At 38.1% G+C, this 17,400-nt stretch overlaps 1 protein-coding gene across 2 annotated transcripts in view; it reads right to left on the bottom strand.

Moving 5' to 3' along the window:
• ankrd11 (ankyrin repeat domain 11) overlaps window positions 1-16,975 on the bottom strand; it is a 113,315-nt gene extending 96,340 nt beyond the window's left edge. For both annotated transcript variants that reach the window (XM_023332221.1, XM_023332220.1), the window contains exon 1: window positions 16,539-16,975. The gene's annotated coding sequence lies outside the window, so the exon portion shown is untranslated. The remainder of the gene's footprint in view (window positions 1-16,538) is intronic.
• Window positions 16,976-17,400: the final 425 nt, after the last annotated feature.

Consider the following 17,400-nt stretch of genomic DNA (forward strand, 5'->3'; position numbering starts at 1 on the left):
CATCTGTAGTTGATGCTAAAAAAATCCCAACACTGAAATACTAACAGGAAAACCCTTTTCTGAGACAGACAGAAAATTTTTCCATTAAATTATCTTAAATGGTTGCTGTGTCTAGAACTGAACAATATGTTTGAAACATCGCAATCACAAAGTACTTCTTGGATGCAGTATTTGATTGGTCATCATACTCTGCTCTGCAGATTTCACCTTCATTTGGTAAAAGAACAGATGGAAGTATAACCTTATTTTTGCTCCAAGTTAAATGGAAATCCAGTCAGATCTGGTTTAGTTTTAGCCTTGATCTAAACTTTATTGTTTTTACCATCAACCCACATTCAGGCTTTTAAACCTAATAACAATTTTACATTGCACAAACCATGGGTGTTGGTCCAGCAAGCTATGTGCACTGTTGATTAGAGCAATGACAGGAACGTTGCCTTTGTTCTCTGACTTTAAACTGAATTTGTTGATAAACCAACAAAAATGCCTACAGTGGTAGAATATTACATATGAACAGAAAAAAATAATCATTTTGCAGTTGACTAAGTGGGTGTTTTCAATACCAGCAACATACCCAAGTGAAGGCCAGCCAGGTTATTCAACAACACTGCATTATATAAATATATAATTTTCAAATCAAGTAAACTTGTTCTGCTTTTCAGCTTCTTCTAAAACATGAGCTCTTCCACACTCCTGCCATTTGTCCTCTTCTGTTGCTATGGTTGCAGTGAAAGGATGGAACTCTATGAATATTGGAAATGGAGGAGTAGCTGCACATGGTACATAAACACCCGCACATGCTCCAACACCACAGCACAAGTTGACTGTGTTGGTTCTGAATGCCTGCAGCCTTCCACTCACCCACACACATTTCAGCCAGTTAAAAACCAGGCATTTAATAAATACCTCCAGCTGACACACTTTGTCTACACACAAATACTAAATCATGTCGACAGCACAGAGCCAGTTCTTCAGTTCCACAAACAAGCAGTTTTGTTAAAATTGTTTAAATGCACAACATATCTAACACAATATACATCCTGTGTTAGAAGAAAGATTGTTGGACCGATGGTAAAACAAACCTCATTTTTGTAAAGCTATAACTCCACCATGAAGTTGATCATGCATAAACATAGTGGAAGCTACTAGAAAGCTCAATGAAAGCCAATGTAAAAAATATGCAAGATTTAAAGCTGAATGAACTAGTACAGAAAAAAGTGTCCCAGTAAACAGATTATACTCTTTATCCAAAGCCCTGCCAATAATGAAAAAGCTCCAACAAAACAGAAAACACCAGCCAGTTATTTTTGTTTTCTCTTGCTTCAAAGAGACAAATCACATGTTGGCCTGCTGCAGTGGGCTCTGATCACACAGCTAGAAACCCAAAGTTTCCACTCGTTAATGTGCAGCCACGTGCCTACTACAGCGGAAAAAATATTCTTTATAGTGGCCATTTAATACCCATAGGAAATATACTTTTTTTAACTCCTCTAGAGCCAAAGATTTATTGCAGTAGCTCTATTATAGAACACATTTAGTATATTACAAAATACGGTGCATTCCATGAGGCTGATTTGTTTCTTCTCATCTCAAATCCGTCTTTCTGTTTTTCTACAGAGCGTCCTTTATATATTTATGATCACCTTAAAGACTAACAAAGTAAATAAGGGAGGAAAAAAGACGCCTCTAATTTGCAAATAAGAGACGAGCATGCAAGGTTGTGTCCCTTTTGTCATCTATTTTGTTTAGCTATCAACAACAAACTGCTTGTATATTTGTATCCTGGGCTTTAGTAAAACTGTAGCTCATCAATACATCACATACTAAAAAACACATACTAATTCTTTCAGCAAGTTTAGATAATTTAAGACTGAAGGAGGAAACAAGGCAAACAGTTAGGCCCAACGCCCCAAGTTTCCTGCACAGTGTTTCCTGAGGAACTACAGCTACTGCATAGAGGTAGAGGTTGGGGGCGTTGTCAAAGAGTGTGAGCTGAGATGAACATGAGAGGATGCAGTATGCATGTGAATTTTCAAGCTCTGAAATGTAAAGATGAGAAGGCAGTGATGGCAGAATAAAGTGGGAGGAGAAGAGGAGAGAGCAGAGATTTGGGGTGTGGAAAGAGAGAGAGGGAGGGGGACATTAGGAGAGATGAGCCAAGTGAGTGAAAGAGTAGCATAACAGTGCACTACAGAGCTGAGTTCAGCAGCCGGTATCATCTATCCAACAAACACAGAGGGTGTTATGATAAAATTGAGCCAACACTGGGGGATTTAACACAGATATGCCGTGTTTAAAGTGTGGGCAAAGTCAAATACAAGCATTAATTTAAAAACAAATCTTGTTTAAGCCATCAATCTTCAACGCATATTTTATGCAGCACATTTTATAAAACTCTTAAAAGAATTAAGAAACACACCAAACACTCATCTTCTGATATCACTGGTGAGAGGAGACTAGACAGCAGGGCTCATGTGCTCGGTGTGTTAAGGTTACCAAAACAGAGATCTGCTTTCTAATAGTTCTTAGAGAGAGAAAGCAAAACGAAATTCCATTATTGTATCAATGCATATTTGTCTTTCAAGCTGTAGTATGTACCCTCTACAAAAAGGAGGGTAGGGTTAGGGTCCGGAGAAACAACTTGCCATTACAGGAAAACTATTTATCCATCGTAATCGGTGCCCATCCCATCTAGTCTGAACACTCACGGCAAACTCTGATATCAGGAAGAAGCTATCATGTAGTACAGAGCAAATGGAGGAGGGAAAAGCAGCATTCACACAAGGCTGATTGACAGAACTAAGCCCCTCCTCCTGGCTCTGATTAGTTGTTTCAATTTAGCACTGGGAAAAGGCAGATGAGCTTGAGTCTTTCATAAATTATGTGTCTCATACCACACACACATCAAGGCACAGTGATACTTTGAACAAACAAGTAAAAAAAACATGTTTCATAAAAGTTACATTCTGCAGCTTTAACCTCAATAACTGTTTTCTGTAAATAATTTTTATTATGTAGATTATTCTAGATTTCCAGAGTTATGTAACCTAAAAGATAAATAAAAATCTTACAGTGGCTTTATTATAATTCCAGATGCTAAAATTGATGACTAATGAAGCTAGCAAAGCTTGAGACGATTATATTGTATATCATTACAAGGCATCCGGATCAAGAGACGAGATGATACATCTGAGATGAGATTGACACATGACAAGATATTAGCAAAATTTCATAAACAATAAAATGTTTTTTAAGAATCTGTAATTAGGGATAAAATAGGGAACATTAAAATTGAACCACAATCAGCATCGCAATTGCTGTCTACAATATTGCAGCTATAAAGGTAGGGGTGGGCTTTCATTGTATCACTTATTTATTGTAATACACTTCTTGTCATGATAAGAATTTTTATTCATCATAGTCATGATGAATTGGAATGAATATTTTTTCAAAAAACTGTATTGTCAGGGTTGTTATTTTCACCATTCACTCCACTTTGTTCAACGACAGTATTAAAAATATCAATACATTTGAAAACATGATTAAATGAAGTTACTGTGTGCCACAAATCACTCATGTTTATGTGACTGGTGTCCTAAAAAAAGCATGTTACAAATGGACTTGTTTATTAAGAGAAGTATTTATGCTGTGTCATGCAGCTATACAGTTACCTAAAAATGAATAAGACAGTTCTTATCATCACATTTATCATTACTACTGGAGTACCACAAAATATAATTTGTAAAACTTTCAGCCCACATCGCCCACCCGTATGTGGAAGTGGTGGGGACATTTCTTAATGTTGAAAAAGGAAAATATGGGTTAATCAGAATCAATTTCATCACCATTTTCGGCAACAGAAATTTTCCCTGATATCACGTGGCCCTAGAGTAGATCAACCTGCTCAACTACTCTGTATTGCAGATTTTATTCTTCTCTAAATGCTTGCAGCACTCTGTGCAGTGAGACTGCTTCCAGGAGGCTGTATATTAAATTGATAAGCAAAGTGTAGGCTCATGCAACTTTGGCCAGCAATTATTCCACTCCCGTATATACTACCAGTCCTTTGAGACATTATTTTACTGCACATACTGTTATCACAATGACAATATATACTATTCTATTATATTCTATTTTAACCATATTAACCCAAAACTATGTAAACCACCCATTGTTTCACAAATATAGCTGATATGGTAAATGGTAAATGGACTGAACTTATATAGCGCTTTTCCAGTCATTTTGACCACTCAAAGCGGTTTACACTAGAGTCACATTCACCCAGTCGCACTCACAAACAAACACACATTTATACACCGATACGCAGATCGGTAGGCAATTTATATACATGTACATGTATTTGTTTCACAAGGTGTTGAAGTGATTCCCCTTGTTTTTTTTTTAGAGAACTCAAACATAATATGTAAAACCAAGAATCTTGTTCTGTTACAAAAGAAAATCTCCCTTTTAAAAATGTTGAACTGGACACCAAAACATTTATCACATAAAAAAAAGCCTTGTAAAGGTAAAAGCTTGTGCACACTTGTATAACGGTAAAGGTATTTGCCCATTTTCATTTCTTCCATCCGTCACAGACATCTCCAGTAAAGTAATAACTATCAATGTTTTGGTGTTCAACTCTCATGTTTTGCAATCGTTTTAATAAACACAGTGGAGGAGTTCACACCAAGGGAATCCTTGCAACACTGTTCAACTGGATGGGAAATACCAAATAATTCCCCACCTTTATTTTGTTTGTTTCACTTTCGCTCTGCTCTTTTGAAAGAGGACTGCGTCGCCTAGAAAATATCATGCAACCACAATAGCTGTTTGTTTGGGGTGCTAGTACAAAAAGCTGTCCACTATGAGCAGCAGGCAAGGAAACAATCTAATGAGCTGCTCTGTATACAAGAGATGAATGCAGCAGCACTGAAAAACACTGCAGAGAGGGAGAGACTACAACGTGCTGCTGTGATTAGGCAGACGAAGAGCGAGGTATTGAAATAATTTACAAGTTTTCACATCACGTGTCTAAATCAAACGTCACTTTCTTCGTTCAGAACACTGGATGGTCTGCTTGGAGTGAACCACACCAGGGTTCACGTAAAAGGACTAAACTGCTGTCTTTACTTTGCATTATATCACTGCGGCAGCCTCTGTCTGCAATCCCATCTTGCCATCACAGCTCAGTCACTAAGAGCCTGTAACTACTTCACTTAATTGATCCAAAGTGTAATATTGGAGAGTTGACTTCGAAACCCCCCCAATTGATGTCTGGACTAGGGGTGTACTGATTGGTGTTTTCTGGCCGATCAATGATTACTGAACTTTAAAAAGCCTAACCTGCTGATTCCAATTTCGGCAGGGTTTTTTTTTTTGTGTCTGAAATGTTGCTAAATATAGCAAGAAAGTCGCTGAGTTGGCAACAGCAGGTTGACTATGGTTTATTGCAAACATGACCCGGTGAACAAACCTGTCAGCCAAACCTCTGAAACAGAGCAAAAGAGGACAATGGTTGATTTCTAGACCATTGTCTAGGTAGATAAGATCAGCTTCACATGTAAGTATTGGCCTATCACCGATCTCCCAAAATTAAGGAAACCGGGGCTGATTTGTCAACTGGCGGATTTATCGGCGCACCCCTAGCCTGGACCTTTTGGCAGATCTCAATGTAAAAAAAAGAAATTAGATTCCAAAGTGGAAGAACTGAAGGGAGATAATGTCACATACTGATGGCAACTATTTATGAATCAAAATTCACTTTAACCAAAAATACTGTGCCGTTCAGTATCCTCCCTGAGGATCATTCTTCCCCTCCATCAAGAACTTCTAAATGTAGCTGGAGTTTGTTAAATTATTCATCCAGAAGACACATTTTTAATATATCAGAAGATATAAATACATTTCCTCTCCTCAAATTTTTTCAATGAAATTTAGTTTTAAGCAATAACCTAGAAAACATTCCTTTATTTCAAAACGAGCTTTACGTTGTACTATTTTTCCAGATTGTAAATCTAGAATAATAAATTAAAAAAAAAATCAAGACACAAATTTACTTATTCCTTCATGATAAGGCCAGCAGACGGACACGTGTTTTGCACTTTTAAAAACTAAATAAATTGGCATCACCTATTAACTCTTCATCTATTTTGAAGAAAACTGTAAATTCCAAACAAGCTGTGCAGTGACAGCGGGTGAGAACTGGCTTTGCATAAGTAATGAGACGGAATAAAAGGCTGTCCTATATCCACACCAGAGATTACACTGCTGGCTGCTGTTTCTATAAAAAGACTCATGGCAGGCAGTATGACTGAGAGAGGCGCGCGCACACACACACACACACACACACACACACACACTAGCACAAATACCCAGATGGGCACAAAAGCAAGGCAACATATTTATAGCGAAGACGGTTCTAGTTAAAAAAAACCCAAACTTTTAAAGCTATGTTGCTGGTTAACTTTTGTGACTCAGTCAAAGATCTGTCTATTCCCAAGCAAAAAGTGAGTGCTGGAAAGACGGTGTCTCTAAACCAACACACATTCAATATACAAGATTCCTTACACTTTTGAATTGGAACCCTTCTGAAAATAAAACAATATATAAATTATGCAAGTATTTTCACGTTATGCAACGCAATGTAGGAACACGCGTCTAATATAAAACATTCTGTCATGTACGTGTAAAACCAGTTCTGAGCTGCCACATATTCAGGAGGAGGGAAAGTCCCTGGGCAGACTGACTGGAGATTGTGTGATTTTCCACTCCTTCCTGCAGGCTCTCATTAAACACACTGGCCAAAAGATACAAACTAAAGCACTGTTCTCCGGAAATTATTAATGCTACTTTTACAAACACCCCTAAAACAGTGCTGTAATTATGTAATAATAAATAATGCCATTTAAAGCATAATTAGAAAGTGCACAGGTCATAAGACGGAATTTCTTCTATTTTATTTAGGAGGTGCAGTAAGGTAACAATGGAGGAAAAATAACCACCAGTTTTCTGTTAAGCTATAAAGATAGAATTGTTGGTCTGTGTTAAAACAACCCATTCTCACTCCCTACTCGTCATATTTACGCATGGGACGGTCCGTCCTCGTCGCATATTGACGCACAGGGTACCCCTTTTGCGTCAATATGTGACGCGAGGTGTTTTACCCTATGCCTTACCGTAATTTTTGCCCTAAACCTAACCAAATCGTCGGGTTTTGAAGTGTCGGCAGCGGTTGCGAGAACCCTTCGCTTCAATAATCCACGTAAAACATGAGACCTACCCAAATCGTCAACATGTGACGCTGAAGGACCCTGCCCAAGTCGTCACATATTGACGCAAAGGGGGTACCCTTCACGTCAATATGTGACGCATGGTCAGAAATCGTCCCAACTCGTCAATATATGACGAGTAGGGAGTGAGAATGTGTTGGTTAAAACGTCTTTCATTTCAATAAGGTATGCTGCATCTTCAATAGCCATCTTTTGTACAAAATTGTTTAACTTTTTTGATCATGTTATGTTAAAAATGTAAGTGTTAAACTTCTGGGTCTAGACAAAAATTATAGTTCACCTGGAAATATCCTCAACCACTGCAAAAAGAGGAAACACCACAACAAAAACAAAACAAACAATACTGTCATGTATTAAGAATATTTTTTTTAGGTAGCGTACAATTTTCCTTACCAATTGAACAATAACCCTGAGTCAAGCTAAACAAAGTAGTAATGAATGCATGGCTAAAGCACATGGATGTTGGGTAGCTTTTATTGGGTTCGATGTGGGGTACACAGTGAGCTGTGGGAAGAAGCCGAAGTACGCTACGTAAAAGCATCCTGACTCAAAACACACCACCCAAAACATTAGATTCCAACCTGATTATTGAAAGGCAGTACCTGTTTGAAATTGGCCTAAATGGTACCAGAAGCAACCCATTATCTTTACCAATGCACTAAAGAAATTAATTCTTATTCAGTGACGTCACATATTGTTTTGTATTTTGCGTGGCAGCGCTCAGGTATTCAGGTTGTTTGCTACAGAAAGCTGTGTTGTGTTGTAGGAGGAAGCCTAAAATCAGCATAAAGATGTTTGCCTTCCTTTTCATAATGTTGCAACACAGCTGAGATGTAACTACAGCCTTCTGACAGATTGTGGCCAAGATGACCACTGGTTTGGGTGAACCACTAAGTCTCTGGCTGTCTAAATTTAAAGAGGTGCTTTCAAATGTTCCTGGGGACAAAAATCATTGAGACCAAGTAGTTTACTAAAAAAAAAAAAAAGAACAATGTAATGAGTATCCTCTAGTAAACAACAGTCAAACATTACAGATGTCAGTCCACACTTGGTGTTTATTGAAGCAGAGTCAATGCAGTCATTATCTCAATATCAATATATGTAATATGACATTTGTGACAGACTGCTCAGATACAAAGTTTGGTGGAATATTATGTTTTAAATGCACAAATTCCATAAGCTGACTACATTTATGAATAATTGGAGGGAGTTTCACTGGCCTTCATGACCATACTTAATAGTGGCTGAGATGCAAAAGCTCCCAAAAGAAAAACAAGTAAACAGTAAAAAGATTTTTGGTGAAGTCTAACTGATAATGGTATCACAACTTTCATCAATGGTATGACATGCTACCTTGATTTAAAGCTGCATTGACATAAAAAAGTAGCCTAATAACATGCTGATTCCCCTACCAATAGACATATGAGCCACTTTTGCAAATCACTTCAAGGAGAGACCAACACATTTTTGCACTCATAGCTACGCAGGATATTGCAGTATCTACTTGTGATTTAAAATTAGTCAGAAGAAGCTCAGAGGAGACTTATCTCTGTGGGTTTGTAACAGAAAAGTTTTCCAAAAAATAATTCCACTACAGTCATGAAGATGTACTAATATCAGAAACCAGGATGCGACGCTGCAGACGCAGACGCTGTAAATTGATGGAGTCTCCATCAATCAGACTCGTTTGTCCTGCACATCCGACAGATGCTCTATTGGAGATTCAGTCAAAACCACAAACTACTACCCAAATTACTTTTGCTTGGCAGCATGGTGCATCATGCATCTGAATAAAGCCATCACAAATGTCAGAGTTACTAAAAGGAACTGTGAAAAATCAAAATCCTGCCTCACAAACGATTTTAAGGGACAGAGGCTTCTTCAAATCCATTGTAACCGAGTGCTGTAGGTGTGCCTGACGTGAATGTTTTACTTTGCAAACTCGAAAAAACAACAGTGTTGCAGCCCAAATACTACTTCCTCTCTTACTTCAAAATAAGAGTCGTAAACTCAGAGAAAAGCAAACGGTCACACAAACTCAATGCAGGGTACTACCACCAAGTCAACAAAAGCTCCTGGTTCCATTAGATCAAGAAGATTCAACAGGAAAGTAAATGTAAGCTACATTTTGATAATCACCTCTGTAAGAGCTGAGTTCATTAAGGCAATAATCAAATTACTAGGCTATTGGTGTTGGGTTAAAAAAAGGCCTGAGGGGTTGTCAGGACTATGTTATATAGAGGTCTGCAACTCTAGGCCCGACGTCCTGCAACGTTAAGACATCTCTCTGCTTCAACACACCTGAGTCAAATAATGAGATTATTATCAGGAGTCTAGAGAACTTCCTTTCATGTTGAAGACAAAATTCAGCCATTTGATTCAAGTTTATTGGACCAGCGGTACATCTAAACGTTGCAGCACCCCAGACCCCGAGGTCTGAAATAAAAGACCCTGGCTATAATTTAGAGGAGGTCTAAGAATACGTAACGTACTCAGTTTGCAGTTGGCCCTGGAGTTTTTCTTTGCAATGGAAAAAACTCATGATGGAATAATGGCATAAAATACACAGTGAGTACTACAACTATTTTAACTGTATCAATTTAGATTTTTTTTATTCTTAAACCATTTTAAGTTTTATGCCTAAAATTAAATTTTTGTCATAATCCACTTGCTGCCCAAAAGCTCTTCAGCATTGATCAAATACCTAAAATTCAATCCTCTGGGTGAAGTCAGAACAGCAAGGAAGTATATTCGAGACTATAACCTAATTACCATGTCATACCAGCATTTTTACAACTGTTTGCAGCATACACTGCTGCTTTATGACACATGCCCCACTGTGAGCATAAAGCAGGATGTGGGAAAAAAGAACAGACATCTGGGCTCAGGCTGTGACCTTCATGCAGCTCTACGGCTTTAACTGATATCAGTGAAGATGACATGAATAAGAGTAAATGAATCAACTCATACAATATGATCTATATCAACCTCTCTAAACAAAAAAAATGCTCAGTCCCTGTGTGCAAACTAATAAGGGCAGTTCTATTTAATTTCATTATTGGACACCAATGGCTCAGTGAACACCAAAATGTTAATAAACCTCCAAGCTGATTTTTTATTAATATAAAACTGAGATTTTAGCTATCTTAGAAATATATTTGCACATGTAATATCTGAACAACTGTTTGTGTGCAGAATTATTCATCAAAATGAAAATGTTCTCATCTTGCTTGCTTATTTGTTAAAATGATAAGTTAAAACTTGAGCAAGATACTAATTTCTACCATACAAGCCTTGAAATTAACTTCACATTTAAATAATTGATCTGAGAAAAATTTTATTCCACAGACAAAGCAGGAACAAGAGGTTTGGCGTGAACCAGTGAGTGCCATTCAAATAAATAGAGGAATGAATCACGACCTCTTTACAGCCACCAGTCTGGCTGTAAAGACACAAAACAGCTGAGAGGTGAAAATGCATGTACTGGTCAAAAAGGGTGCTTAGATCTTTTGTGTGAAGTATACTGCCCTACAGCATGCTGGGGGAAAACAAAGTATGGCTGCTTGTATTGGTGAGCAGCAGCAGAGGCCCCCTGACAGGCAGACACCCTCTCTTTGGTATTTAGGTATGCTTTTGCTTTCCATTCACATCCCATCCGCACAAGCTCATAGGCCAATCTCAGCACAGCCGTCTCCTCCCCCTTTCTGCTGTTGCATTTCAATGTAAATGGCTGAATGAATGGCTGCAGCTGGCCCATCAAAAGGCCAGCCTTGCTGAAGGGCCTTAGTGATTGAGATTCAGCCAGGCCACGCCACCCCAACCCTCCCCCACCACACTTTGTCCTAACGCCCTTACAGCCGTTTAAGCTTTGCTGATTCCCAACTTGAAGTGGATGACGCTGCACGCAAGAGCTTTAAATGGACTCTTATAGTAGCTTGGCCTCTTAACATATCCTTAAACAGCAGAGCAAAACAAATGCAAAATAGCTAACGTGTTTTATTTACGACTCAAGTCTGCTATGGTCAAAAACAACAACAAATAGTTGTTCATACTAGGAAGCAGAAAACAATTTTGCTTTCATAAAACGTCATGATGCTCCGTCAGCAATGCTAAACAAGATTTTATTTCACAACTGAAAAAGTCCTATGACAATTCCTGCTTCCAAGTGGTGAGTTAGCATTGATCAATTATAACAGATAAATGATGTAGAGTCGATGTCTTATCTTTTAATGGGGTCCAAGCAGGAAAAAAAAATAAATCTGTCTTGCCCTTTCATTAGAAACAAGCTGAACGGTCCAGGCCAGTTGTGCCCAGAGGGAGAGGAAGCACAGTCTGCATATACCATTAGCTCTAAGATGTGGCCAGTTGACCTCTTCAACATTTCACATTTCATGTATGGATAATACATCCACCAGGGAAGCCTCTTGTTCAGCTGTACATCCAGTCAAACCTAACTGTTTCTGTCCAATCTGAAAAAATTATGATTCAATGCCTAGACTCTGTAATACAGTCAAGCAGGCCAGCTATGAAACCTGCTATGGTTTCACTCTACATGCATTTGTGATACTTGTATGACAGTTAAAATATTTAGACAGGCATCTATTCAACTTGATAACAGAAAACGGAAAGAAAGAGACTGAAGAAAAGAAACTACATCAAACACTAACCATTTCAACTCTTTGAAATGACATAAAAATTAATTTGTAGCAGCTAAACCATTTCTGATTGAACAATTACAGCAGAAGTTAGAAAGATAATGACTAGACCTGCAGATCAGTACCTGTTACAGTTCATGGTGGAGTGAGAATAAATATATATCTTGGGGCTTAATATGAGATTTTTTTGCATGCACATTGTAATCAAGGATAATAGTAAGTAAATTTTTAATAGAAAATAAGAATCCCATAATCATTTTTAAACGTTCAGATGGAAAGATCAAAAGCTAAATGTGTAAAAGGCACATTTCACGAGAAGCAGCAGAATTTCACAGTAGAGAATGTTTCCCTTTGATGTCCAAGAGACTTGGGGAAAATATTGTCAAGAACGGGACAGAGGAAAAGCTTGCAGATTCTAACACAAGTTTAAGACATCAAGAATCATTAAGACCTCCCAAATCCAGGAATGAGGCTCTATACTCCCCAAGGGAAGCAGTGGGATTGGGCCCGCCATTTTGTTCCTTTTCTCTTCGAGGATAGAGAAGAGGGCAATGGACTAGGCTGAATTTCAAAAGACATCAAATGCCATTTGAGCATCCACTGAGATTGTGCTGCTGGAACAGCAGCTATAAAAGATTTACATAACTTGAACATGAAGGACAAGAGAAACCTAGACACATTAATGCAGAGGCAGACAGTAAAGCAAGAAATAGGAGTAGCCATGCTTGTTTACCTAAAAGGGCCACACTCTAAGTACTTGAGGGGGAGGGGAAGGCGTGCATAGACAGAAAGCAGTCAGAGTGACTACTGGACTAGAAACCAGAGCATTTTTTCCTCTTCAAAACAGGAGCAACTACCCATTTATCCTCCTGCCTGAAATGTCCTATTTTTCAACAAAATTTCAAAATGTAGTATGTGTGTATCTCTAATACCTATAAGTGTATTAAATAATATGTATTTCAAGATGGTATGAGGCCAGATTTTTTTCCCTGTACGTTTTTTAGAGACTAACATGCAAACGATGCTATAGAATTGTGCAACATTATATATGTCACGTTATTAAACAGAAAAAAAAAAAATCATGATATTAAGTCCAAATAAAAGTAACTAAAATATATCTCCTAAAATATATCGTTGGACGGAGTCTCATGGCAGCAGATGCCCACACCTGACACAAACATTACCCAAAATGTTGAAGTGAAGGAAGCACAAATGAGAAACATATTCCAACTGATATCGTCATCGCAGTATCTTTAATCATTATTGCCACTATTGTAAGATTTTCTAATATTGTGCATCTGGTATATTTATTTTGAAATTGTTTGTAGGAATACTTGTATATAAATAATGCAAGAAGCCAATAATTTATTTTTTTGTCATGTTCTCCTATATCAGTCTTGAATATATATAGTGTTATGATGTTCTTCCTAATACAGCTAGTTTTATTAGGAAGACTAACACACTGCCTGCTCCAGTCAGTCACAATGACAATTATTTACATGCCGTACGGTGGCTCAAATGGGGCAACAAAGATCACACATACTGCAGACCGACACAAGGCTGAAGCAAATAATGTGTCCTTTTAATATACTTTTCATAGAATCACCATTAAAAGATTACATGTCTATTGTGCAGGTCTACCTGTAAACATAACATCAGTTCATCCCAAGCCTCCTTGAAATATTTTCGTTGTCACAAGCGCAAAGCAGCATAGCAACAACAAAAGCAAATGTGGCCGTCTTTTTTGAGTGAATGTAGGATTGCTGTTGAATGCTACCCTGATAAAGTCTTTAGGCTGTTGGGATCAATGCACTGCAAAGGATTAGTATGTTTTGATATGAAGGACTCCAAACAGAACTGAAAGTTGATGTGGGAAAACATCGGTGAGAAAATGTGGGTATTTTAAGTGCAACATGGTGTAAGTGCAGAATACAGGCACCACATGATGACTGTTCTAATTATTTAGTTTAACTTAGCTTAACTGTGTTTTAATATTAAAGAAATTATAAAAACAATTTAATATATACACACATTCCTGTTTTTCAATTGAGCGTACATTTTGTGTGTTTTGCGTTGTTACCATCAGTAGATTTTTTTAAATATATGATAAATTTACTAAATTATATGTTCTGTCATGAATATGTGCACCCATCCCTTGTCTCAATGGTTCAAGCAGGTGGTGATGATAATGTAATCATATTGGGAGTCTTTTCTTGGCAAACATTGGCATCCTAAGAACCAATTGAACTCTGTTAAAATGCCACAACCTAACTTGGTATTTACTCCTGGCCATGTCCATCTCTTTACAGTCACAGTGCACCCATCTTCTCATTGATACTTCCAGGAGGATAAAGCACCAGATCACAGAGCTCAAATCATCTCAAAACTGTTTACTTCATTGTGACAATGAGTCAACTCTATTCCAGTGACCTCTGAATTTAAAAACGGACCTTTTGGGATGCAGTGGAACAGGAGATGTACGCCACAGATTTGCAGCTGACAATTCTACAGCAACTGCGGTACGCCATCATGTCAATATGGACCAAGATTTCTGAGGAATCTGACACCTTGTCAAATATATGCCATGAAGAACCTTTAGAAGCCAGAGAGGGGTCTAAGATGTAACTACTGTTGAGGCGAACTCAAAAAGTGAGCAGCAATTTATAAAAACTATTGATTTTTATCCCACATAAACTATAAACAACTTGAAATCAGAAGCATCTTCCCATTAATTCACCCCAAAAATTTTATAAAAGCATACAGTTTTAACAGTGACGAGCCCAATGTCGTCAAAATGTTCAACGATATCAGTCACATGTCTTCGTAATACTTCACAACCCTCACTGTAAAACAGGTTAGTCCCACAAGCAGGGAGAGGCAGCTTGGGGAGTTTTATAAATGTGCAGCTGGATAAAAGCAGAGCAGCATTACAGAAATGCGGCTTGTCTTTCTCTCTTGAGCTAATGACCTTTCTAACCCCAGCAGAGCTCCATTTCCTGTTGCAGACAGAGGGTATACCATGATTCTCTGGTATCACTTATGGGAACAGGAGAAAAGTCTCAGTAGCACTAATGGGAACCGGATGACAAGCAGATTTGGGGGAGTTCGGTGTCTCTGCAATTATCAGCTCCTATAAAAACGATATCCTTAGAACATACCAGACTACAAAACTGAAAGTGCTGTTGACATAAATATTGACTGCACTATTTTTATGAGACGGAGAAGTTGCATAAAAAGCCCCGCATACATGGCAATAGAAATCGGTCTGAAACCACAATTATTAAAAGATAAAGTCACTTCAATTCCACATATAACAACTGCACTGTGATAAGCGTAGAGATTCCAAAGATATGAAAAATAGAGGCGAAGTTCAACTGAAAGAGCGATATGCATCAATGCATCTGCAGTGTAGTAGACCCGAAGCTTCTAAAAGCTACAACACACTCAGTGTCTTCGTGAAAAACACCACCAGCAGCACTGCAGTGTTTTCCTCATCACTGCTACTGCACCAAACCAACAGGCTTCACCTCTATATTCTAATTCTTTTAAAGTAATCCTGTTATTTCACCTTCTAGACAAAACACACATTTGCACTACTCTATTTGATTAGATTACGCATGTCCCCACAGTCCACTGTTAAGGTTGTAAATAAATACACCTATACACCTGTTAGTAATGGATAATTTCTAGTGGCACACAAATACTTCAAAACCTTCTATTTAACAGCTCTACAATGCTTTATGACTTTTTTTAAAACCAGAAATCAACTCATTGCTCCCTTAACACATCCATTTTGCTTCAGTTCTGGAACAGTCGAGCAAATGGCCAGCACTTGGCGCTTCATACTTCAAATCCACGACACTGTGCAGAGCTAATGGAAAAGCAGACAGACTGGTAGTGTGTTAGATCAACTGCCAAATGAGCACCGCCAGTGAGCCGTTTAAAATGGGTCCACATTTGGATGTTATTAAGTGCATTCCCTTGAGATCTGCAATCTTAATTATTGTCTGGGAAAAGGGGAAGTATCCCTGTAATGGGAGCATAACACAACCCTGAAACTTAATGTGAACGAACAATATACCGTAGTGTTTCTGTTCAGGACAAGCCATGTAAAATATGTAATTTATTGCAAAAATCAACACACTATCAATGCTAATCTCTTCACACACTGGTGACGATTCACTAAAAACTAAAATAAAAACTAAAATAAAAACTAAAATATAAACTAAATTAACTAAAATAAATCTCGAAACTAAACTTACCATAAAATAATGGAAGTTGTTCAGGTTTATCCCTTGTGAATCGCTGCTTTTTTCAAATTCTCAGCCCTTCCACAACAAACTCAGTCTCCCAGTTAAATAAAAGAAATCTATATAAAAAACAAGCATTCGAAGCTATTATTACATAACAGTGATATAGGGAATTTGCCTTTAAATGTTGCAATGGCTTATTAAAAGCTATGAGTAAAAAGAGATACTGCAAGTTGACCTTTGTCGCAACATACTACAACCAGAGTGAAACCATGGAAGCCGCAGGAGTCAGTTTGTTGTTGTTAACATGTTAGCATTGCAAGGGTTAGTAACATGGCTCTTACCTCCGTCTTAATTCGAGTTTAAATAGGCATCTGAAAGTTTAACATTTAGTCTATGCCGCAGTGCTTTCGACAGTTCCTGGATGGTCCCATTTGTCGCCGTCGGTTTAATATAAATTCCGGAGACATCCGCATAAGCTGGAGAAGACCATTGCAGCTAAACCCAGTTCACCAGTCACTGCTGCTAGCGCTAGCTTGTTAAAACCGTGTAGAGACCAACAGACGTCCAAAGAAACGAAGACTAAAATATCCAGGAAAACTTGTTTACGGCGCAGCTACTTCATCTTCAACACGACCTAAGAGCCTTTAGAGGTCCATTTGTAGAACTGCAGGGTTGCTTGGGTAAACGTAAAGCATCAAAAGAGCATATTTTTGTTTCGCTTTAATCCTCTCCGCCAAGCCATTCGAGCGGTTTTCAGGCGGCCTTTGACTTCAGTGTGTAGACGCTTGAGACGGAAACGCATCCGGGATGAAAGGAGCTTTCTCATTGGCTCCGGCACTAAAGGCGGATACTCCTACTGCAAGAGGAAACAGACTCCATTTTGGATCTGCGAAGGAAACAAACCTCCGTTAAAAGACGGGCAGAAGAAGGTTCCAACGTGGCTGAATACACTTCACAGTTACAAACGCAAAACACCACACTCCATTATGTAGTTGGAGGACTGAGAAAAGGAAATGGAGTTCAAGCATTGGGTAGACTTGTTTCCTATATTAGGAACCACCGTAATAGGTGTATCTTTTTTTTCTTTTTTTAATAAATGTCAACATTGTTGTGCATACAGAAACACATTTTGAATATCGTTCAGCATTCCAAAATCGGTTATGTTCTGTACTATAAAAGGAGAATAAAACGCAAAGTGCATTG

Source organism: Xiphophorus maculatus, chromosome 4 (assembly GCF_002775205.1).
Source record: "Xiphophorus maculatus strain JP 163 A chromosome 4, X_maculatus-5.0-male, whole genome shotgun sequence".
NCBI lineage: Eukaryota > Metazoa > Chordata > Actinopteri > Cyprinodontiformes > Poeciliidae > Xiphophorus > Xiphophorus maculatus.